The sequence below is a fragment of the Dendropsophus ebraccatus genome, chromosome 9 (genome assembly GCF_027789765.1).
Source record: "Dendropsophus ebraccatus isolate aDenEbr1 chromosome 9, aDenEbr1.pat, whole genome shotgun sequence".
In the NCBI taxonomy this organism is placed as follows: domain Eukaryota; kingdom Metazoa; phylum Chordata; class Amphibia; order Anura; family Hylidae; genus Dendropsophus; species Dendropsophus ebraccatus.
The window spans coordinates 23761169-23785666 of record NC_091462.1 but is presented as its reverse complement, the minus strand read 5'-3'; the positions used below and the strand labels follow the sequence as shown (position 1 = coordinate 23785666).

Below are 24498 nucleotides of genomic sequence, written 5' to 3'. Positions count from 1 at the left end.
TGGTTTTGTCCGCCCCTAGAAAAACACTGGACGTCTGTTGATTGCATCCGTTTGGATGTGCTGGGTTGGGGATTGGGAGGCGCTGGTGTTGTCCGTTGGCGGAGTAGGGAGAGACGGGAGCGGGGGAGATGGGAGCTGGTGACGGGAGCAGGGGAGATGGGAGCCGCTGACAGGAGCGGGGGGGATGGGAGCCGGTTAGAGGAGCAGGGGAGATGGAAGTCGGAAGCAGGAGAAGTGGGAGACATCCGTGCCGCCATCCGCACTATGACCTGTCCAATTTTTTCGTGGCAAGGATCACGGCACAGATGGAGTGAATGCGCACAGCAGCAGCAAATCCCCATAGAAAACATCTCCTGCTCTGGACAGTCCCTGACATGGTCAGAGGTGGCAGCAGAGATCACTTTGTCAGACTGGAAAGAATACACCACTTCCTGCAGGACATACAGCAGCTGATAAGCATGGGAAGACTTGAAATTTTTAAATATAAGTAAATTACATATCTATATAACTTTCTGAAACCAGTTGATTTGAAAGAAAAACATTTTCACTGGACAACCCCTTTAAACAATAGCTTGTTTTCACTCAGCGCTTTCTATAGGGTCACAGCCCCCCCGTGTCAGAACTTTCCTGTAAAATCAGCAAATTTCCTCCCTGAGAGACAGAACGTGAAACATTCCTATAGAGACTTTATCTAGCTGATATTACGTGCCATGCCCCCTAGCTATACTAATAAGAGGTGTGTATGGATATATACTGTATATACTTCTATACGTGTGCACTGCATATTACACAGTTTTATGACGGCAGTAATTCTCTTGTCGCTCCCTAGAACCACCGATAGTGTATATATCTAGGCTCCAGGAGAGTGATAACGCCAGGGTGAGCCCTGATTGTATGTACAGCCATTATCCCGTATAGTCAGAACAAGGTAGAACACAATCTCTGACATAAAGACTGATGTTCCTATTTGTAATGGAAATCTAATGAAGGTCAGCCAAGGTCAAAGGGCCTCCCCAGTATCATTACTCATTTCCTAGAGGTCTCAGTTTTAAAATGTATATGGGAAGGGGGAGGGGGGCTTACCTGTTAACAATTAAAGGGGTTTTCAAGATTAGAAAAACATGTCTGTTTTATTTCAAAAACAGCACCACGACTGGCTATTGGTTGTGTATGGTATTACAACGTGCCTCGATTCACTTCAATTGAAGGGGTATTTAAAAAAAAAAAAAGTTTTCAAATCAACTGGTGTCAGAAAGTTATAGATTTGTGAATTACTTATGTTTAAAAATTTCAAGTCTTCCAGTACTTATCAGCTGCTGTATGTCCTGAAGAAAGTGGTGTATTCTTTCCAGTCTGACACGGTGCTCTCTGCTGCCACCTCTGTCCTCACGTCAGGAACTGTCCAGAGCAGAAGAGGTTTTCTATGGGGATTTGCTGCTGCTCTGGGCAGTTCCTGACATGGACAGAGGTGGCAGCAGAGAGCACTGTTTTAGACAGGAAAGAATACACCACTTCCTGCAGGACGTACAGCAGCTGATAAGTACAGGAAGACTTTTTAAAATAGGCGTAATTTACAAATCTATATAACTTTCGGACACCAGTGGATTTAAAAACATTTCTTTTCTCTGCAGTACCCCTTTAATTTGAAGCTTCATACAAAAACTGAGGCCAAGATTGGCGCTGCTTCTGGAACAGAACAGCATTGTCTATCTAATCCTGAATAACCCTTTTAAAGGGGTTTACTGATTTAAACTTACTTGTCCCATATCCAAAGGATAGGGGACACCCAAGTATGAGATTGCAGGGGGCCGACCTCTATACCCACCAGGGATGTTTTGTTATGAATGGAGCTGAGGGTCGGCGTGTGGCCCTGAAGCTCCATTCATTCTCTATGGAGCTGCTGGAAAGAGATGATTGCTGTCCTCGGCTCTCTGTGGCGGCTCCATAAAAAATGAATGGAGCTGCAGGGCCACACGCCGACCCTCGGCTCCATTCATAACAAAAGAGTCGGGGTCCAATCTATAGATCCCCAGGGGACACAGAGGTGGGGTCCCCTGCAATCTTCTGTGGATAGGAGACAAGTAAGTTTAAATCGAAAAACCCCTTTAAGTCAGCAGCACAGAGTATTTTAGCTAACTATTTGTGAACAATGCTACTATATGTTATGGGAAGGTGAGTAACTCCACCCCTAACTATAACTTATGATCACTAATGACAACAGAATGGAACATGGGGGGAGATTTATCAAACATGGTGTAAAGTGAAAGTGGCTCAGTTGCCCCTAGCAACCAATCAGATTCCACCTTTCATTTTCCAAAGAGTCTGTGAGGAATGAAAGGTGGAATCTGATTGGCTGCTAGGGGCAACTGAGACAGTTTCACTTTACATCATGTTTGATATATCTCCCCCATGGTCTCCCTGCTTTATGGCAGTCTATATGTGTAACTGATGGCAGCCTGCATTCTGCAGATCTACAGATCTTCCCCTCCTAAAAAAAAAAATCAGTTCCACCAATATATACATTAGGGGACGGCTATGTATACAACACCTTCATGCACGCAGACGGATTCACCAAAAGTGAGCCAACATTTCAGGCATGCAGAATCCAGCACCAGAGTTTGGCTGCCGGCCCTTATATCTAATTACATTGGTTCCACATAATTTCCTCGACTTGTACAGACAGCGCTCATTGATGTCAGCAATTCCTAAAAGCCTCATAATTGTCCCAGCTTTACAATAAACGTCAGTGATGTCATCAGTGATGTCATCCAGGCAGCATATATATAAATGACTGCACCGATGAGGTATATGGAGGCCCGGCCCTCGGCAGCTGCTGCGTACCTGATGGAATTACAGGTGTGATGTTTGCTTTAAGAAGTCATTTCACCTGTGTGGATTTCTAACCTGTGACTCATAGGTACACATCATACCCGCAGGTGACGGATATAGGAGTGCCACGCTACAATAGCTACATGGCCATACGTACCCTCTTACCGCATCACTGTATAACTGTGCACGTGCAGGACTCTGGGAAAGCTGGATAGTAACTGTACAGCATTGTGTTTATATAATAGTATGTATAGTGTAACAAGTACAACATCATTACCATATACACCAGTATGTGATCCCCAGGTCTTGGGAAATAGGGAAGTCCATACATACATATGCCTACTTAAAGGGATTATCCAAATCTAGAAAAAAAACTGCTTTTTTCAAGACAACATGTTACAGCTAAGTTACAATGAATTATAATTTGGTTCTATTAAAAGATCTTAAATTTTCCAGTACTTATCAGCTGCTGTATGTCCTGCAGGAAGTTGTATATTCTTTCCAGTCTGACACAGTGCTCTCTGCAGCCATCTCTGTCTGAGACAGGAACTGTCCAGAGTAGCAGCAAATCCCCATAGAAAACATCTCCTGCTCTGGACAGTTCCTGACATGGACAGAGGTGGCAGCAGAGAGCACTGTGTCAGACTGGAGAGAATACACAACTTCCTGCAGGACATCCAGCAGCTGATAAGTACTGGAAGACCAGACATTATTTAAAAGGCGTAAATTACAAATCTAGTTTATCTGAAAGAAAAAATAAAATCACCGGAGTACCCCTTTAATTCTGGTAATCATTGTGATCTCAACTTCTAGACCCTCACTGGTGTCATCTTCTGACAAGTCAGAATACAGGAATATATGCAAATTTCCTATTTTTACCTATAAAACATTGATTTTCTTGGTTTACTTATTTACTAGAGTCAATCTAGAGACACATGATAATGGCTTTGTGCAGCCGGCCTTGACTGTGCACAAGAAACCTTTAGTTACATCATACAGAGTGATGCATTCTGGGGGGTGGGTAGCCGCAGTATTACATTATCTGCATTCTTAAAAGCCCTTTACACCTATGCTGGGAAGACAATAACCAGTGACTACCAGAGACTGGCGCTGTAATATCATTGGTCTCACATACTACATACAGTATACTGTACTCATACAACACTCATGCATGTGGAGGGAAGGGGATTGTATTATTATACTAGGAAATAACCTAATGGGATTTTCCCTTAACTCCCACTTGTCACTGAGTCCCATAGATATTAATTGGAGCAGCAGTGCACGTGCTCAACCATTGCCGTATATATAATTGGAGATTTTTAATGACATATTGACAGTCACGCCCCTGATCCTGTTTCACCCCCTAAGCTTCATATTGACAGTCACGCCCCTGAGCCTCATAGTCACACCCTTTAGCCTCATAGTCACACCCCCTAAGCCTTATAGTCACACCCCCTGATCCTGTTTCACCCCCTGAGCTTGATATTCACCCCTTTAGCCTTACAGTAAGACACCCTTAGCCTGATTCCCCCTCTTAGCTTCATATTCACAGCGCCATTAGCCGTATTATAGACACACCCCCTGAGCCTAGTGACCACGCCCCTTTTTGAAGTGAAGTCCCCGCCCATCCAACTACTCAGGTGCAGGCAGTAAACCAATTAGCAAATTCCCTATATCCTGGGAAGCTCACACAGATTCGGTCCTCGGGGGCATGAAAGAGAATTAATAACATGTTGCATCTGGTTTACAAAACTAAGCACAACCACCGCCAAATGCCGTCACTACACTAATATATAGTAATACTATACATCTGTCTCCCTGTACCTGCAAACCTCCTAGTAATACATCCCATCCAGATAGTAATTCCAATAGCACAGGACACTGGTATCACAGATGCAGCTACAATAGATGACACTGACAGGTCGGGGGATATTTATATATAAACATCACATGTCTGAACCTGATGACTAAACAGAGAGGAGCAGCGTCACATTATCACTCCTTATCTCTTCCTGTACAGGCGGATCATTTTTCAGTCCTTTCTTGTTTATTAACCATTGCCTGACTGACAGGTATCGCTCTCTCACTTTCCACAGAAACATGTCATACGTTGTGATTAGTCAGAGTCTCCGCCATTCATCAGTGGGGAGAAGCGAGTGGTTTTGCGCTTCATTCCCCAGCTCATAGCAATCTCCGTCCAGCTTCATTAGATTATTATATGTCTATGAGGCCGACTAGTACAGCGGGATGGAGTGAAGCTCATCCATGCACATTCTAATAGTCAGTGGGGGTCCCGGCACTAAGGCCCCAACCAATCAAAAGTTTTGGCATGTTTAAGATGTTAAAGAGAAACAATCAGCAGGTTAGAAGAATCCAACCTGCTGATATGTCCCTATTGCACACAGAGCGCTAAGGAGGAAGGGAGGTTTCTTACCTTCATCCTCTGCACCATTTCCTAACTAACAGGAGTTTCATCTTTATGCTAATTAAGCATTTTGGTGCACTGGGGGCGGAGCTACAGCACCTAGTGCACCAATCCACATCCGGCTGGGCCCCAGTGCACCAAAATGCCTAATTAGTATTAAGATCTACTAATAGCACAGAAATGGTGTCTAGGATGAAGGTAAGAAACCTACATATGAGCAGGCTATATTCTTCTAACCTGCTGATAGTTTCCCTTTAATTTTTTTTTTTTATTATGTGAAGGCCGTATCAGACACAACCAAAGGACAGGGGTGGCGCTGTTTATAATAGAAAGCTTCTAGTTTCTCTAATCCATCCTTTTATAGAAAGAGGTTCCTCAGCAGCAATATACAGCACTGACTAGGTAAGGAGAATAATGCCGCAGTAATTTACAGTAAGGAGGAACATTATATTATATACTGTTATGAACCAATGAGTCAATGGGACGCGAAGCTCCATAGAGAAGAGACAGTAGAGATACCCATAGTGACTATACACACAACAGTCTTTCAGGTAACAAAACCGGTTTGCTTCTATGCGGCACCTTCAAGCAATGGAAGCGAGATCTGGCAGGAGCCTGGCAGCGGGGACAAACCCAGCTCCGCCGGCTGCCCTGTTAGCACCGGTAATGGAATCATTAGCAGCCGGCTGACAGGGCTGGGAGCTGCTGTGTTTGCAGGTTGTACACGTGAATGGAGAACCAGCACCTATAATGTCACCAATCATTAACAAGTCGCTCCCTAGAAATAACAATAAATAAATAAATTCTAGAAAATATTTATTCTAACTTGGCTTTTCTGGAAGTGACAACCAGGAGAGCTGCCGATATAGTAACCATTATAGGGGGGTATCCTAAGATTAAAAGATATCCCCAATCCCTAAGGGCCCTATTCCACCGAACGATTATTGTTCAGATTATCGTTAAATCGTTCGAATCTAAACGATAATCGTTCGGTTGAAATGCAGTTAACGATTAACAACTGAACAAGAAATCTGGACCTATTTTTATCGTTGCTCGTTCGCAAAACGTTCGCATTGAATGAGACATTGTTCGGTGGTTCGCAGTAGATACGAACGCAATAGCGAAGAAAGAGCGAAGAAAAAACGATCGCAAATACGATCATAAGTAACGATTATTGTTCCATGGAAATGAGTGAACGTTTTCAGGTCTTTCGCAAAAGCGGTTGTTTGAGATCGTTAATCGTTAACGATTATGCGAACGATAATCGTCCGGTGGAATAGGGCCCTAAGACAGGAGACTGGGACCGACATGGATCATGAGAATGTGGGGGTCAACTGTCCCCCTGTATGCATGCAATGTATTCAGTCACCCCTCTATTCTAGGTCTATAGGACTAACCTATTATAACCTAAGATAACCCCTCATTACGCCCTCACCGTTCAGAGATATGTGGGTTTAAAGTTTATCATAGAATTTAGTAAATAGTCAAATGGGCGTGAACTTAATTTTAGTAATGGGTGTGGTATGCAGTTTGGGGGTATGAATGTTTTACATTGAGGGCTGTGTATGCCTAATACTCACCCCCTGTCTGTATAATCACATCACCCGATAGCCACTCCCATTATTGAAATTAAGTTCACACCCATCTGACTATTAATTGGATTGTCAATTTTTTTTTTTTTTTTTTTTGCTGTATGGAATTGCACAGAGCTCTACACTATCCCATCCAGCTAAAAAAAAACAATAGGAATGGAAGCATTTCTGCTATATGTTTTCCTATAGAACTATATCCTGTATATGAAGTATATCATGAAATACATTCATTACAAAGCAAATCTGTCCAGGAAAGCTGTGGTATAACAAGGTATAACAGTGACTCCCAGGTTACCTAGAAGCAGGTATAACTCAGGCATCATACTGATAAGCGTACACAATATGCTGCGTATACTATGTGACGGTACATGGAATATACATGATGTGGATAGTACTGTCACATGCTCCAGCATAGAAGACACTTCAGCCTGTCTTGAGGTTGACACTTGGGGATCACTTACAGATGCACAAGGAATAAACATATAATTTTAGACCACAGCTGACAGAGTTCATCTACGCCCCCAGATGACCCTTCAACTCGAAATAGCATGGCATCCCGTCCATGGAGTCAAAGGCACAGGCCATTCTCATGTATACAAAGCTTATTCACTATATGATGAGAAGTTGTGCAATTTTCTAATATATACTCCAGAAATTTTATTTCTTTCTAATGGACTGCTGTCAGAAAGTTATATAGATTTGTAATTTGCTTCCAGTACTTACTAGCTGCTGTATGTCCTGCAAGAAGTAGTGTATTATTTCCATTCTGACACAGTGCTCTCTGCTGCCAACTCTCTCCATGTCAGGAACTGTCCAGAGCAGAAGCAAATCCCCATAGAAAACCTATCCTGCTCTGGACAGTTCCTGACATGGACAGAGGTGGCAGCAGAGAGCACTGTGTCAGACTGGAAAGAATACATCACTTCCTGCAGGGCATACAGCAGCTGATAAGTACTGGAAGACTTCATATTTTTAAATAGAAGTAAATTACAAGTCTTTATAACTTTCTGACACTAATTGATTTGAAAGAAAAAAAAATTCTCCAAAAAGTTAAATATCTCGACTTTTTAAGATCTCTGCTTGCTGCCATTGAGTGAAAACATCTCATACTCCTATTACTGTTATGAATCAGTGATCAGCTTGGAGCCCGGCACAGAAAATCAACGTTGGCTTTTGCTGCTGTTTTCCGCTCAGAACATTGTCTAAACTCATACTCTGCACTCAGATGAGGAACTAGTTGGCAAGTGCCATCTCTTCCTGAAGCAACATTTCACCCATTGAAAACAATTGGCATCTGTGTTCAGCAAGGACCTTGCCAGCCTTAGAGAGCAAGAGCTTGCCAGTGGAACAACTCTGTTCGACTTCATAAGGCCTAGTGCAAACAATGCATTTTTAATGCAGTTTATGTTGCCAAACCTAGTAGTGGATCATTCAGATATTCAAACATTGAATCGTTTGAGAAATAACCTAGACTGTACCTAATATCTGCACAGATTCATTGACTTTCATGGACTATGAGCAGCCATGAATGGGTCAAAAAAAAATGGGCTCTTAAATTGGACCTGCAAGCAGAAAAACAGTATTGTAAATGGGCTCATGACTAAATAGTTTCTCACCTTGACTCCAGACATTCTTTTCTTTTTTTTTCTATTTCCATAGTCATTTCCAGTGCAGGCTCAAAAGCTCAGGGGGCGTTCCTCAGCATGGAAAAAGCCCAGGTAAGCCCAGCTCATCCCCTCTTATTCATCAGCTCTGTACCCACTTGCATTCACCTATCCCATTTGACTGACAGCCACTAGATAAACATGGGCTGGACCAAACAGGGCTTTTACCATGCTGAGGAACATCCCCTGGGCTTTTAAGTCATTCATATTAAAGTACAACTCTGGTGCGAAAAAAAAATAACACCCACACAGTTTCCATACTCACCCTCACTCCTGGGTCCATCTTTGATTGAATTTCCTGCCGTTTCCGAGTAGCTCGCTCAGCCAATCAGAGCTAAGCAAGCTGTGAGTCATCTGACAATGTAGTAGAGGGAGACTGGCCTAACTAAGAGAAGCTAGTTACAGCAGCCTTCCTCTACAGATGATGACATCGACACAAAATGGTCCTGGCAGTAGAACCCGTGGACAACAGGAGTCAGGTAAGTATGACTATTAGGGAGACATAGGGAAGGGGGACAGAACAGTGATTGAAGCACATTAAAACTATGTAATGTGTTTCAATCATCATTAAAAAAAACTTTGCATCTGAGTTGTTGTTATACAAATCACCAATATACACTTATTACGGGAAATGCTTGTAAAGTGCTTTTTTCCCTGCACTTACTACTGCATTAAGGCTTCACTTCCTGGATAACATGGTGATGTCACTTCCTGGATAACATGGTGATGTCACTTCCTGGATAACATGGTGATGTCACTTCCTGGATAACATGGTGATGTCACTTCCTGGATAACATGGGGATGTCACTTCCTGGATAAACATGGTGATGTCACTTCCTGGATAACATGGGGATGTCACTACCTGGATAACATGGTGATGTCACTTCCTGGATAACATGGTGATGTCACTTCCTGGATAACATGGTGATGTCACGACCCTGCTCCCAGAGCTGTGCGGGCTGTGGCTGCTGGAGAGGATGATGGCAGGGGGACACTGAGGGACACAGGGCACTGGAGGGACACTGAGCATCCCTCTGCCATCATCCTCTCCAGCAGCCACAGCCCGCACAGCTCTGGGAGTCATCATTTTATCCAGGAAGTGACATCACCATGTTATCCAGGAAGTGACATCACCATGTTATCCAGGAAATGACATCACCATGTTATCCAGGAAGTGACATCACCATGTTATCCAGGAAGTGACATCACCATGTTATCCAGGAAGTGAAGCCTTGATGCAGTAGTAAGTGCAGGGTAAAAAAGCACTTTATAAGCATTTCCTGTAATAAGCGTATATTGGGGATTTGTATAACTTTTGGGGGTCAATACAATACTTTAATAAAAATTTTCACCGGACTTATACTTTAAACAAAAAGGCTTATTTCTCTGTGCTAGACTATGGAGATAACAGAAAACATAAGCCTGGAATTCCAATGAGAACCCTACACAGCCATTGTTCCCCTGCTCACAGGTCCCCTTTAAGCCAGTTTCGGATTAGCCTAATATGACTCTATTTCTGGTCTATACTGCCGCATGTCCTGACCTGTCTGTGGATCTAATGACCTGAAAGCCCCCTAGATCCCTATAATTATCTGTTAGGGTCATTAGTCCCCCGGTCAGATCAGAACTACATACAGCGCTGCCTCCCATCCCTCCTTATAAATTATATAGGTGCACTTAGCATTGCCTCCCTTTGTGGCTCAGATAGTACTGGGATCCTGTTTCCTGCATCTATTCATCATAAATTCAGTCACACGGCAGAAAACAATGTATGTGGAAACTTTTTCAGAAGCAAATGATGAAAATAAATGTGTGCGGTGCTGTCACTATGAAAGATGAGCTTATAAGAAGCATCTCAGCCATGTGACCTATGCCACCTTATCCCAATACACTTACAGGGAATAGCCCAGCTGCAGACACTGTTGGATAGCTGTTATGGTATAAGAGTAATCTGAACCTTTCTTTCAGATGATGTTAGTTACCAAACCTATGAAATAATTTTTTTTTCCAGCCAAGTGTCATGGAGGCGGAGTCAAGCTACTCAGGTGCCACAGCCTAGGCCACCTCCTGGCTTGCCCTCACCTCCAAACCCAAGCTGGGCTCTTCATGTCAACCAGGGGCTGGGGGGTAAGCAAAGAGGTGTGTCAGGTTGTGGCACTTAAGCAGCACGGCTCCACCTCCCTGACACTTGGCTTTGAAGTAAAAAGGTGATTTTACAGGTTGGGCGACTACCATGAGCTCCAATAAATGTGCTGTTTACTCTTAAATCTTATAAGCTTTCCAGCAGTGTAGCTCATTCCCTCTAAATGGGTTATCCAGTGAAAAATGTTTTCTTTCAAATCAACTGGTGTCAGAAAGTTATATAGATTTGTAATTTAGTTCTATTAAAAAAGCTCAAGTCTTCCCATACTTATCAGCTGCTGTATGCCCTGCAGGAAGTGTTGTTTTATTTTCAGTCTGACACAGTGCTCTCTGCTGACATCTCTGGCCGAGACAGGAACTGTCCAGAGCAGGAGAGGTTTTCTATGGGGATTCATAAATAACCAAAACAGAGTCTCGGCCAGAGATGTCAGCAGAGAGCACTGTGTCAGACTGAAAATAAAACAACATTTCCTGCAGGACATACAGCGACTGATAAGTACTGGAAGACTTGAAATTTTTTAATAGAAGTAAATTACAAATCTATATAACTTTCTGATATCAGTTGATTTAAAAGAAAAAGATTTTCGCTGGACAACCCCTTTAAGAAGTCCTGGAAGTTACATAAGCTGGGACTTCTTATACCCGTTACCCAACATACTGTTAGCACGTCCCAACCCTGTAGTGTGACCAGTTACATAACTGTTTGTGCTTAGAGGATAGACGTCTCCTGAAGCCATGAATGTGGCCGTTGCTAGTAGTATAAGTGATTGTGTAATGAGTCAGCCATGTCTAGTCATGCTTCCTCTATCAGCAGCACATGTTCTCTGCATGCCTGCTGCATGTCTATCAGATACTATTCAAACAGAAGGGACAGGATCAATCTGGTTTACTGAACCAGTCCTCACCCTTTCTTGGACCTTGCCTAGGGCAGGGTGACGCTGCTATTTGTGCCCAGTGATGCCCATTTCTTGCCATGAAAGGAGACTTCGCTGTCATTTTAAGTTCAACAATTCTCGTCTTCACCCCACAGGTCAAGGTTACAGGATGACGGACATGTGGTGCCTGGGGCTATAAGGCACTCAGCAACTGCGGCACTTATTTCTCAGTCTTCCCATACTTATCAGCTGCTGTATGTCCTGCAGGAAATAGTGTATTCTTTAAAGTCTGACACAGTGCTCTCTGCTGCCACCTCTGTCCATTGACCTGATATAATGTAAGTTGTATCGGGTCATAGCAATGTGTCACCCATTTATACAGCAACGTGTGGTTCTCTAGCTGTTGGGAAACTACAACTCCCATCATGCCCTGACAGCCTAAGGGAACACTGTTATAGGAGGAACTCTGACCCTATAGCTAGGATAACTGCACAAGGTCAGATGCTGCCCATCAGAGGTCATATAGCCTTGGCCATGGAAAAGAGTAGAAATATATAGATATCACAGACATAGTACTACTATATTGCTCATAAGTGTCACAGCCCTGATGAAGGTGAGAAGTGATCATCAAAACATGAGGGGTAATAATAAAAGCAAAGAGGTTCTGCAGCAGCTGTGCTGGGTTATAGCTGGATGCACATCTCTATGTATCAGCTATGTATCCTGTGTGTGACATGTGGACTGGGTGATGGAAGGAAATCCCATACTCACACTGCTCCCTGTGTGATGGCAGATCCAGCAGCTGCACTATGGCCTCTTCCTCCTCCTCAGCAGCCAGAATGCACCGGGGCCCCGGCTCCCGTGATCTCCGCTCCGTCCCCGCTCACCACCTGTGCTCATGGACCTCAGGACATCGCGCGGTCCGGGAGGCCCAGCATCCAAACGCGGAAGTAGCGCAGCTCCATTCACATGAGCGGCGTCAGCGCTGACCAATCAGGCATCAGCCAGCGGCGCCGTCAGCCAATCACAGGCCGCGTCTACTGTTACACTCTTGCAGAATGTTCGATACAGAGAGTTCTGAGAAGTGAGGATGTACCAGGAATGGGCAGAGCAGGGGTAATGCCAGGATGTGTACAGAGAGGGGGGTGAGAGGGAGACAGACGGGTGAGAGCTGGGGAAGTGTGAGGAGCAGAGGGATATAACACAAAAAGTATATATATATATATATATATATATATATATATATATATATATATATATATATGAGAGAGAGAGTGATAGAGAGCGAGAGATAGGAGATAGATAGATAGATAGATAGATAGATAGATAGATAGGAGATAAATAGATAGATAGATAGATAGATAGGAGATAGGTAGATAGATAGATAGTAGATAGTAGATAGATAGATAGGAGATAGATAGATAGATAGATAGATAATACATAGATAGGAGATAGATAGATAGATAGATAGATAGATAGATAGATAGATAGATCAGAAGAATACCGCAGCACTCATGGGATAGAATTCAACACAACGTGCTGCATTCATTTTGAATTTCTTAGATAGATAGATAGATAGATAGATAGATAGATAGATAGATAGATAGATAATACATAGATAGGAGATAGATAGATAACAGATAGATAGATGATAGATAGATAATAGATAGATAGGAGATAGATAGAAGATAGATAGATAGATAATAGATAGATAGATGATAAATAGATAGATAGACAGATAGGAGATAGATAGATAGATAGATAGATAGATAGATAGATAGATAGGAGATAGATAGATAATAGATAGACAGATAGATAGATAGATAGATAGATAGATAATACATAGATAGGAGATAGATAGATAGATAGGAGATAGATAGATAGATAGATAGATAGATAGATAGATAATACATAGATAGGAGATAGATAGATAGATAGATAGATAGATAGATAGATAGATATAAGATAGATAGATAGGAGATAGATAGATAGATAGATAGATAGATAGATAGATAGATAGATCAGAAGAATACCGCAGCACTCATGGGATAGAATTCAACTCAACGTGCTGCATTCATTTTGAATTTCTTAGATAGATAGGAAATAGATAGATAGATAGATAGATAGATAGATAGGAGATAGATAGATAGATAGATAGATAGATAATACATAGATAGGAGATAGATCGATAGATAGATAGATAGATAATAGATAGATAGATAGATAATAGATAGATAGATAATACATAGATAGGAGATAGATAGATAGATAGATAGAAGATAGATAGATAGATAGATAGATAGATAGATAGATAGATAGAAGATAGATAGATAGATAGATAGATAGATAGATAGATAGATGATAAATAGATAGATAGATAGACAGATAGGAGATAGATAGATAGATAGATAGATAGATAGAAGATAGATAGATAATAGATAGATAGATAGATGATAAATAGATAGATAGATAGACAGATAGGAGATAGATAGATAGATAGATAGATAGATAGATAGATAGATAGATAGATAGAGCATAAGGTGGACGCAGCACTCCAGAAGTCTTTGTGTGGTTGGTGCCTGCAGTAAATACCCTTGCGGACCGAGGGTATGAGAGTATACAAGCCAGCAAAATTACCGCAGCACTCCGTAGATAATTTTCAAACCGTGAAGTTTATTGCTTCCACAAGTGCATTTAGCAACGTTTCAGCTCAATCGGTATGAGCCTTTCTCAAGCAGTGCACAGCTTGAGAAAGGCTCATACCGATTGAGCTGAAACGTTGCTAAATGCACTTGTGGAAGCAATAAACTTCACGGTTTGAAAATTATCTACGGAGTGCTGCGGTAATTTTGCTGGCTTAGATAGATAGATAGATAGATAGATAGATAGATAGATAGATAGGAGATAGATAGATAGATAATAGATAGATATAAGATAGATAGATAGATAGATAGATAGATAGATAGGAGATAGATAGATAGATAGATAGGAGATAGATAGATAGATAGATAGATAGATAGATAGATAGATAGATAGATAGATAATAGATAGATATAAGATAGATAGGAGATGGATAGATAATAAACAGAGTTCCGCTGCACTCCTTCGGTGAAAAAATCAAAGTGTTTATTCCATATCAAAAAAGAGATTACATACTGCAACGTTTCTGTCTCATCCCGAGACCTTTCTCAAGCATGATAGATAGATGATGCTTGATAACGGTCTTGGAGAAGACAGAAACGTTGCATCCCTTTTGTTTTGTTGCTACATGCAATAAATACCACTTTTTTTCACCTGAAGCTGGTGTGCTGCGGAATTTTCTTTTGTATTTGTTGGGATCCCGAGCCAAGGGACTTAGGGCCCTATTCCACAGTAACGATAATCGGCTGGATCGGCCCCATTTGGCCCGATTTGGCCGATTATCGTTCGGTGAAATAGGGAGAACGATCAGCCGATGATCGTGTCATCGGCTGATCATTCATTTAGGGCCAGACCTGAAATCATTGTTCCCCCACCGCGCATCGCTACGGTTGAATAGCGGTGCGCGGCGGGCGACCGACGATTTGAGAAGAAACAGCAGCAGCATCATCATCATACATTACCTGGCTGCAGGGCTTCTTCTCTGCGCTGTCTTCCTCCCCGGGTCCCGCGCGCTCTATCTTCTGAATGGCCGATCAGCTGACGGAGCGCTCAGCCAATCACAGGCCGGGACCGCTGCGGCCTGTGATTGGCTGAGTGTGGCCTGTCAACTGACCGGCCATTCAGAAGATAGAGCGCGGGGGACCCGGGGAGGAGACGGAGCGGAGGACAAGCCCTGCAGCCAGGTAATGTATGATGCTGCAATGGCTGCAAGGACATCGGTAACGATGTCCTTGCAGCCCTCGCTCAACGATCATCGGGCCGTGGAATAGGCCCAGTAAACGAGCGGCGATCTAGCAGATCGCCGCTCGTTTACATCGTTGATCGGGCCCTCCTTGGCCCGTGGAATAGGACCCTTACTCTATACAGCACCCACCACCTGGATTCGGAAGTGCGGCTTTCTCCTACTTCTAGATAGATAGATAGATAGATAGATAGATAGATAGATAGATAGATAGGAGATAGATAGATAGATAGATAGATAGATAGATAGATAGATAGATAGGAGATAGATAGATAGATAGGAGATAGATAGATAGATAGATAGATAGATAGATAGATAGGAGATAGATAGATAGATAGGAAAAAGATAGATGGATAGATAGATAGGTAAATAGATAGATAACAGATAGATAGATAGATAGATAGATAGATAAATACATAGATAGATAGATAGATAGATAGATAAATACATAGATAGATAGATAGATAGATAGATAGATAGATAGATAGATAGGAGATAGATAGATAGATAGATAGATAGATAGATAGATAGATAGATAGATAGATAGAAAATCGAGAGATAGATAATAATAATAATAATAATAATTTTTATTTATATAGCGCCAACATATTCCGCAGCACTTTACAATTCTGGGGATACATACATAGACAAAAAATAGATATTACAGAGATACATATAATTATCCATACATGAGGAGTGAGGTCCCTGCTCGCATGCATGAGCTTACACACTATCAGGAAAGGGTGCGAGACAGAATGGCAGAGGGGCAAAGTGCTTCATTGTTCTTATAGTCCGGCCATTATTATAAATAAGGCAGTGCAGGTAAGGGTCTAAGTGCTTAAATGCTTGGTGTGTGTGTGTGTGTGGCGGGGGTAGGTGTGTGTGTGTGTGTGTGGCGGGGGTAGGTGTGTGGGGGGGGGGGAGGTTGAGGGTAGCAGTCAAAATTAGGGAACCTGGTAAGCCTGCTTGAACAGATGTGTTTTGAGGGCACGTTTGAAGCTTTGTGTATTGGAGGTGAGTCTGACAGTCTTGGGTAATGTATTCCATAGAACTGGTGCAGCTCGGGTGAAGTCCTGGAGACGAAAGTGAGAGGTGCGGATTAAGGTGGATGTTAGCCTTAAGTCGTTAGAGGAGCGTAAGGCACGGGTAGGGCGGTAGACAGAGATGAGGGAGGAGATATAGGGAGGTGCAGCACTGTGTTTAATAGGCAGCCAGTGTAGTGACTGGCACAGGGGGGAGGCATCGGTATAGTGGCTGGACAGGGAAATGAGCCTGGCCGCTGTATTAAGAATGGACTGGAGAGAGGAGAGTTTAGAGGAAGGAAGGCCGATTAGTAAGGAATTGCAGTAGTCAAGACGGGAATGAATCAGAGCGACAATGAGAGTTTTAGCAGATTCAACAGTAAGGAAGGGACGGATTTTAGAGATGTTTTTTAGATGCAGATTACAGGAACGTGAAAGAGATTTAATATGAGGAGTGAAAGAGAGATCCGAGTCAAACATAATCCCAAGGCAGCGGGCTTTTTGTGTAGGGGTTATGGTCGCACCACAGACAGAGATGGAAATGTCAGGTGGAGGGTGTTTAGCAGAGGGAGGGAAGACTAGAAGCTCAGTCTTAGAAAGGTTTAGTTTTAGGAATAGGGAGGACATAGCGTTAGAGACGGCAGACAGACAGTTACTGGTGTTCTGTAGAAGAGCGGGGGTGATATCACGGGAGGAGGTATACAGCTGGGTATCATCAACATAGAGATGGTATATAGCTGGGTGATATCACAGGAGGAGGTATACAGCTGGGTATCATCAGCATAGAGATGGTATATAGCTGGGTGATATCACAGGAGGAGGTATACAGCTGGGTATCATCAGCATAGAGATGGTACTGAAAACCAAACTTACTGGTTGTTTGTCCGATGGGTAAAATGTAAAGTGAGAAAAGGAGAGGGCCCAGGACTGATCCCTGGGGAACCCCGACTGTAAGGGGGAGAGAAGATGAGGTGGAGCCAGAAAGTGATACGCTAAAGGAGCGGTCGGAGAGATAGGAGGAGAACCAGGAAAGAGTCCTTGAGGCCGATAGAGCGGAGCATGGAGAGGAGGAGCTGGTGGTCTACAGTGTCAAAAGCTGCCGATAGGTCCAGGAGAATGAGAAGTGAATGGTCACCTTTAGATTTGGCGGTGAGGAGATCATTAGAGACTTTAGTCAGGGCAGTTTCTGTAGAGTGGTGAGGACGGAAACCGGACTGAAGGGGGTCAAGGAGAGAGTTGTCAGAGAGGTAGCAGGTTAGGCGGGAATAGACCAGACGTTCCAACAGTTTGGAGATAAAAGGAAGATTAGAGACAGGTGGGTAGTTGGCTGCACAGGAGGGGTCTAGGGAGGGTTTTTTCAGTAATGGAGTGATAATGGAGTGTTTGAAAGTTGAGGGGAAAATGCCAGAGGAGAGGGAGAGGTTGAAGATTTTATTAAGGTAAGTAGTGACAACAGGAGAGAGACTGGACAAGGTGTGAGGGAATAGGGTCACTAGGGCAGGTGGTGGGGCAAGAGGAGGAGAGGAGTCTGGAGACTTCCTCCTCTGTCACTGAGAGGGATGAGGAGGAACAGTGAGAAGGAATAGGATTAATATTACTTGGGGAATGGGAGATGATCTCCTGGCGGATTGTGTCTATTTTATCCAAGTAGTTGGCTAAGTCTTCAGCACAGAGGTTAGTGATGGGTGTCTGAACCTTGGGTTTAAAGGGAACCAATCACACTAAAATAGGCTATAAAGCTAAGGAAACGTGCTGGTAGATCAGCCAGCACGCTTCCTAACCATCCCCCTGTCCCCTCCGTCCCCTGTACATAGAGCCCGCAAAGTTAGTTTATTAGCTTCCCGGGCTCTATGCAAATTACCATCTAAGTAGTCACTGTGGGCGGGCGGCTTCTTCAAGTAGTCACGGTGGGCGGGTGTCTTCGTCAAGTAGTCACTGTCCTGGGCCGGCTCCGGCGCTGTTATCACGCCCCTCTGGGCGTGTGTAGAAAGCGCCGCATGGTGACGTTATTAGGGGGGGCCGGCATTGCATGTCGGCCTGGCCGACATCTTTACTAAGCTGCGCATGCGCAGTACTGTGGGTGAAGCCACAGCTGTACTAGGCCGCGCAGGCGCAGTACTGCAGCGTCTTCTCCGGCTGCACTGCGCATTCGCAGCTTAGAGAAGACGTCGGCCATGCCGACGTGCAATGCCGGCCCCCCCTAATGACGTCACCATGCGGCGCTTTCTACACACGCGCCAGAGGGGCGTGATAACAGCGCCGGAGCCGGCCCAGGACAGTGACTACTTGACGAAGACACCCGCCCACCGTGACTACTTAGATGGTAATTTGCATAGAGCCCGGGAAGCTAATAAACTAACTTTGCAGGCTCTATGTACAGGGGACGGAGGGGACAGGGAGATGGTTAGGAAGCGTGCTGGCTGATCTACCAGCACGTTTCCTTAGCTTTATAGCCTATTTTAGTGTGATTGGTTCCCTTTAAGGAGAGAGTTGAGGGTATCAAAGAGGCGTTTTGGGTTATGGGAAAGAGAAGAGATCAGAGTGGTAAAGTAGGATTGCTTAGCAGAGTGAAGAGCTGAGAGGCAATAGATAGATAGATAGATAGATAGATAGGAGATAGATAGGAGATAGATAGATAGGTGGATAGATAGATACATACATAGATAGATAGATAGATACAGGCCCGCTTCTGGCATGAGGCGGAATGAGCCTTCCGCCTCAGGCGGCAGAATTTGCGGTCCTGCAGGGGGCGGCATTATGTCCCCCCTGCTGTCATTTTTGTTAAGTATCACTTAACAAAAATGACAGCGGCCGCTCACCTGTCCCGTTGCCCGCGCTCTCCACATCCCGTCAGGTCCCGCGATGTCAACCTGCAGCTGTCACGGACCTCCAGGCTGTGGTGAGTGCCCGGGGTCGGTGGGGGACGCGCTGGGGTGATCGGGTCGCGCGGGACCGCCCCGCGCGACCCGATCACCCTACTCACTCACCACAGCCTGGAGGTCCGTGACAGCTGCAGGGTGACATCGCGGGACCTGACGGGATGTGGAGACAGCAGAGATCGCGGGCCGGCTGCGGTGTGGGACAGGTGAGTAGATGGCTGCTGCTGCTGCGGCGGCGGGGGGGGGGGGGGTTGTTGTTCCGGGGGGACGCCGGCTATCACTCGGGGCGGCCGCCTGAGGTTTGCCTCAGGCGGCAGAAACCCTTGAATCGGCCCTGGATAGATAGATAGATAGATAGGAGATAGATAGATAGATAGATAGATAGATAGATAGATAGATGATAGATAGATAGATAGGAGATAGAAAGATAGATAGATAGATAGATAGAGAGATAGATAGGAGATAGATAGGCGATAGATAGATAGATAGATAGATAGATAGATAGATAGATAGATAGATCATAGATAAGTAAATAGATAGGAGAGAGAGAGGATAGATAGATAGATAGATAGATAGATAGATAGATAGATAGATAGATAGATAGATTTTATGCTGCGTTTACACGGAACGATAATTCGCCCGATCGTACGAATAACAATGTCGGAGTACCAATTTTTTTTTTCATAACGATCAGCGTTTAGACGGTATATCGTACGGAAATTCATTTTGCGATCGTTTGGCAATCGCTTAAGCCTATTTCACACCTAGGTTAAATTGGTGAACGGAACGATCTGCGAATTTTTTGCGAACGATCAACGACGATTTGAGAAGTTGTTGAAAGATCAAAATGAACAATTCTCGCTCATTGTTCGATCGTTCGCTGCGTTTACACGTACGATTATCGTTCGAATTTGATAGTTATCGTGCGAATTTGCACGATAATCGTTCCGTGTAAACGCAGCATTAGTATCCATTGCTTACCCAGTTGCAGCATAGTCCTGCTCATACATTGTTCTGGTCCCAGATCCGTTTAGATTAGAGAAATTATAGATTTAAGGTAGTTAGAGAAAAAGGGAGAGATGAAACCAATTTACATGGATACAGCAAATAGATTTGAGATAGATAGGCAGATAGATCTTCAGGAAAAATTGCAGAACTACTCAAAAAATATTGTGCAAAAAGAATAACTTTTGATTATTTTACCATAACAATGACATTATAGCCCAACAACACCGAACCGATGTTGTTGTTATGGAACAAATAAATTAATACATTCTTTAATATATATATATATATATATATATATATATATATATATATATATATATATACTAGAAAATGTACCCGGCGCTTCCCGGGTATAAAGTGTCAGTATGTTAATTAGATTTGTTCTAAGGTGCCCAGGAGGCCAAGCTAAAGGTATTGTTTCATCTGAGTTAATCAGTGGAATTAGTTTATACCTGTAGTGCATAGTTGGAGGGGTTCTGTATACCCACAATGTATAGTTTTTAGGGGTCTCGCTTATCTGTACATAGTGCATAGTCTGTGCATAGTTGGGGGGGCTGTATACCTATAGTGTATAGTTGGGGGGTGTCCTGTATACCTGTAGTGTGTATTTCAGGGGGGCTGTATACCTGTAGTGTATAGTTGAGGGAGGTCCTGTATACCTGCAGTGTACAGTTGGTGAAGGTCCTGTATACCTGTACTGTATAGTTCGGGGGTCCTGTATACCTGTAGTATATAGTTGGTGCTGTATACCTGTAATGTATAGTTGGTGGAGGTCTTGTATACCTGTAGTTTATAGTTTGAGGGTTCTGGATACCTATAGTGTATAATTGGTGGAGGTATTGTATACCTGTAGTATATAGTTCGGGGGTCCTGTATACCTGTAGTAAATAGTTTGAGGGTCCTGTATAACTATAGTATAGAGTTGGTGGAGGTCCTGTATACCTGTAGTGTATAGTTTGGGGTCCTATATACCTGTAGTATATAGCTGGTGGAGTTCCTGTATACCTGTAGTATATGTGGGGTCCTGTATACTTGTAGTATAGAGTTGGTGAAGGTGCTGTATACCTATATTATAGAGTTGGTGTAGGTCCTGTATACCTGTAGTGTATAGTTTTGAGGTCCTGTATACCTGTAGTGTATCGTTTGAGGTCCTATATACCTGTAGTATATAGTTGGTGGAGTTCCTGTATACCTGTAGTGTATAGTTTTGGGGTCCTGTATACCTGTAGTGTATAGTTTGGGGTCCTGTATACCTGTAGTATATAGTTGGTGGAGGTCCTGTATACCTGAAGTATATAGTTGGTGGAGGTCCTGTATACCTGTAGTATATAGTTTTGGGGTCCTGTTTACCTGTAGTGTAAAGTTTGGGGTCCTGTATACCTGTAGTATATAGTTTTGTGGAGGTCCCGTGCTCCTGTAGTGTATAGTTTTGGGGTCCTGTATACCTGTAGTGTCCTGTATACCTGCAGGGTTGTATTTACCCGTATGGCAGTGTTATTCAGTCACAGTGTGTCTGTATTGGTCATGTCTGGTATGGCGGTGTTATCCAGTCACAGTATGGCGGTATTGGTCAGGTCTGGTGTGGCGGTGTTATCCAGTCACGGTATGGTGGTATTGGTCAGGTCTGGTATAGCGGTGTTATCCAGTCACAGTATGGCAGTATTGGTCAGGTCTGATATGATGGTGTTATCCAGTCACAGTATGGTGGTATTGGTCAGGTCTGGTGTGGCGGTGTTACCCAGTCACAGTTTGCCGGTATTGGTTAGGTCTGGTATGGCAGTGTTATCCAGTCACAGTATGGCGGTATTGGTCAGGTCTGGTATGACAGTGTTATCCAGCACAGTATGGCGGTATTGGTCAGGTCTGGTATGGCAGTGTTATCCAGTCACAGTATGGCGGTATTGGTCAGGTCTGGTATGACAGTGTTATCCAGCACAATATAGCGGTATTGGTCAGGTCTGGTGTGGCGGTGTTATCCATTCACAGTATGGCTGTATTGGTCAGGTCTGGTATGACAGTGTTATCCAGTCACAGTTTGGTATACCTGTAGTGCCCTGTATATACATGTCCTGTATAGCTGGAGTAGGGGGCCCTGTATATACATGTACTGTATGGATGGAGTAGGGGGCCCTGTATATACATGTACTGTATAGATGGAGTAGGGGGCCCTGTATATACATGTACTGTATGGATGGAGTAGGGGGTCCTGTATATACATGTACTGTATAGATGGAGTAGGGGGTCCTGTATATACATGTACTGTATAGATGGAGTAGGGGGTCCTGTATATACATGTACTGTATAGATGGAGTAGGGGGTCCTGTATACATGTACTGTATAGATGGAGTAGGAGGTCCTGTGTATACATGTACTGTATAGATGGAGTAGGGGGTCTTGTATATACATGTATAGATGGAGTAGGAGGTCCTGTATATACATGTACTGTATAGATGGAGTAGGGGGCCCTGTATATACATGTACTGTATAGATGGAGTAGGGGGCCCTGTATATACATGTACTGTATAGATGGAGTAGGGGGCCCTGTATATACATGTACTGTATGGATGGAGTAGGGGGTCCTGTATATACATGTACTGTATAGATGGAGTAGGGGGCCCTGTATATACATGTACTGTATAGATGGAGTAGGGGGCCCTGTATATACATGTACTGTATAGATGGAGTAGGGGGCCCTGTATATACATGTACTGTATAGATGGAGTAGGGGGTCCTGTATATACATGTACTGTATGGATGGAGTAGGGGGTCCTGTATATACATGTACTGTATAGATGGAGTAGGGGGCCCTGTATATACATGTACTGTATGGATGGAGTAGGGGGCCCTGTATATACATGTACTGTATAGATGGAGTAGGGGGTCCTGTATATACATGTACTGTATAGATGGAGTAGGGGGTCCTGTATATACATGTACTGTATAGATGGAGTAGGGGGCCCTGTATATACATGTACTGTATAGATGGAGTAGGGGGTCCTGTATATATATGTACTGTATAGATGGAGTAGGGGGTCCTGTATATACATGTACTGTATAGATGGAGTAGGGGGTCCTGTATATATATGTACTGTATAGATGGAGTAGGGGGCCCTGTATATACATGTACTGTATAGATGGAGTAGGGGCCCTGTATATACATGTACTGTATAGATGGAGTAGGGGGTCCTGTATATACATGTACTGTATAGATGGAGTTGGGGGTTCTGTATATACATGTACTGTATAGATGGAGTAGGGGGCCCTGTATATACATGTACTGTATAGATGGAGTAGGGGGCCCTGTATATATACATGTACTGTATAGATGGAGTAGGGGGTCCTGTATATACATGTACTGTATAGATGGAGTAGGGGGCCCTGTATATACATGTACTGTATAGATGGAGTAGGGGGTCCTGTATATACATGTACTGTATAGATGGAGTAGGGGGTCCTGTATATACATGTACTGTATAGATGGAGTAGGGGGCCCTGTATATACATGTACTGTATAGATGGAGTAGGGGGTCCTGTATATACATGTACTGTATAGATGGAGTAGGGGGTCCTGTATATACATGTACTGTATAGATGGAGTAGGGGGCCCTGTATATACATGTACTGTATAGATGGAGTAGGGGGCCCTGTATATACATGTACTGTATAGATGGAGTAGGGGGTCCTGTATATACATGTACTGTATAGATGGAGTAGGGGATCCTGTATATACATGTCCTGTATAGATGGAGTAGGGGGTCTACCAGTTATTACTGTGGATGTTGTGAGGCAGCTTCCCTAGCAACCATTGCTCCCTGTGAAAATGAAAGCAGTAATCCTATTGGTTGCTAAGGCTCCAACTGCCGTGTCTGCTGCAGCTAATTATATCACCTGTGTTTGCAGTGAGGAGATTTTCCCATTCATCTCTATGGGGCGCCTCTCTTTCCCCTCCCCCTCCCCTCCTGTACATGTGGCGGGGACGGGACCTTCGAAATAACCTTCCCGGGCACCCTATGTATCTGTGGGCCAAATTTGGGGTCAAACGGTTCAGGCGTTTGGAAGTCTATTTGGGACAGACAGACAGAAGGACAGACAGACAGACTTTGATTTTTATGATATATATATATATATATATATATATATATATGTATATATATTTGTAAATAGTGCAAGATAAATAAA

At 43.5% G+C, this 24498-nt stretch overlaps 1 protein-coding gene across 1 annotated transcript in view; it reads right to left on the bottom strand.

The window, feature by feature from the left end:
* GPD2 (glycerol-3-phosphate dehydrogenase 2) overlaps window positions 1-12482 on the bottom strand; it is a 122395-nt gene extending 109913 nt beyond the window's left edge. The window contains exon 1 of the mRNA XM_069982722.1: window positions 12299-12482. The gene's annotated coding sequence lies outside the window, so the exon portion shown is untranslated. The remainder of the gene's footprint in view (window positions 1-12298) is intronic.
* Between the last annotated feature and the right edge of the window lie 12016 nt (window positions 12483-24498).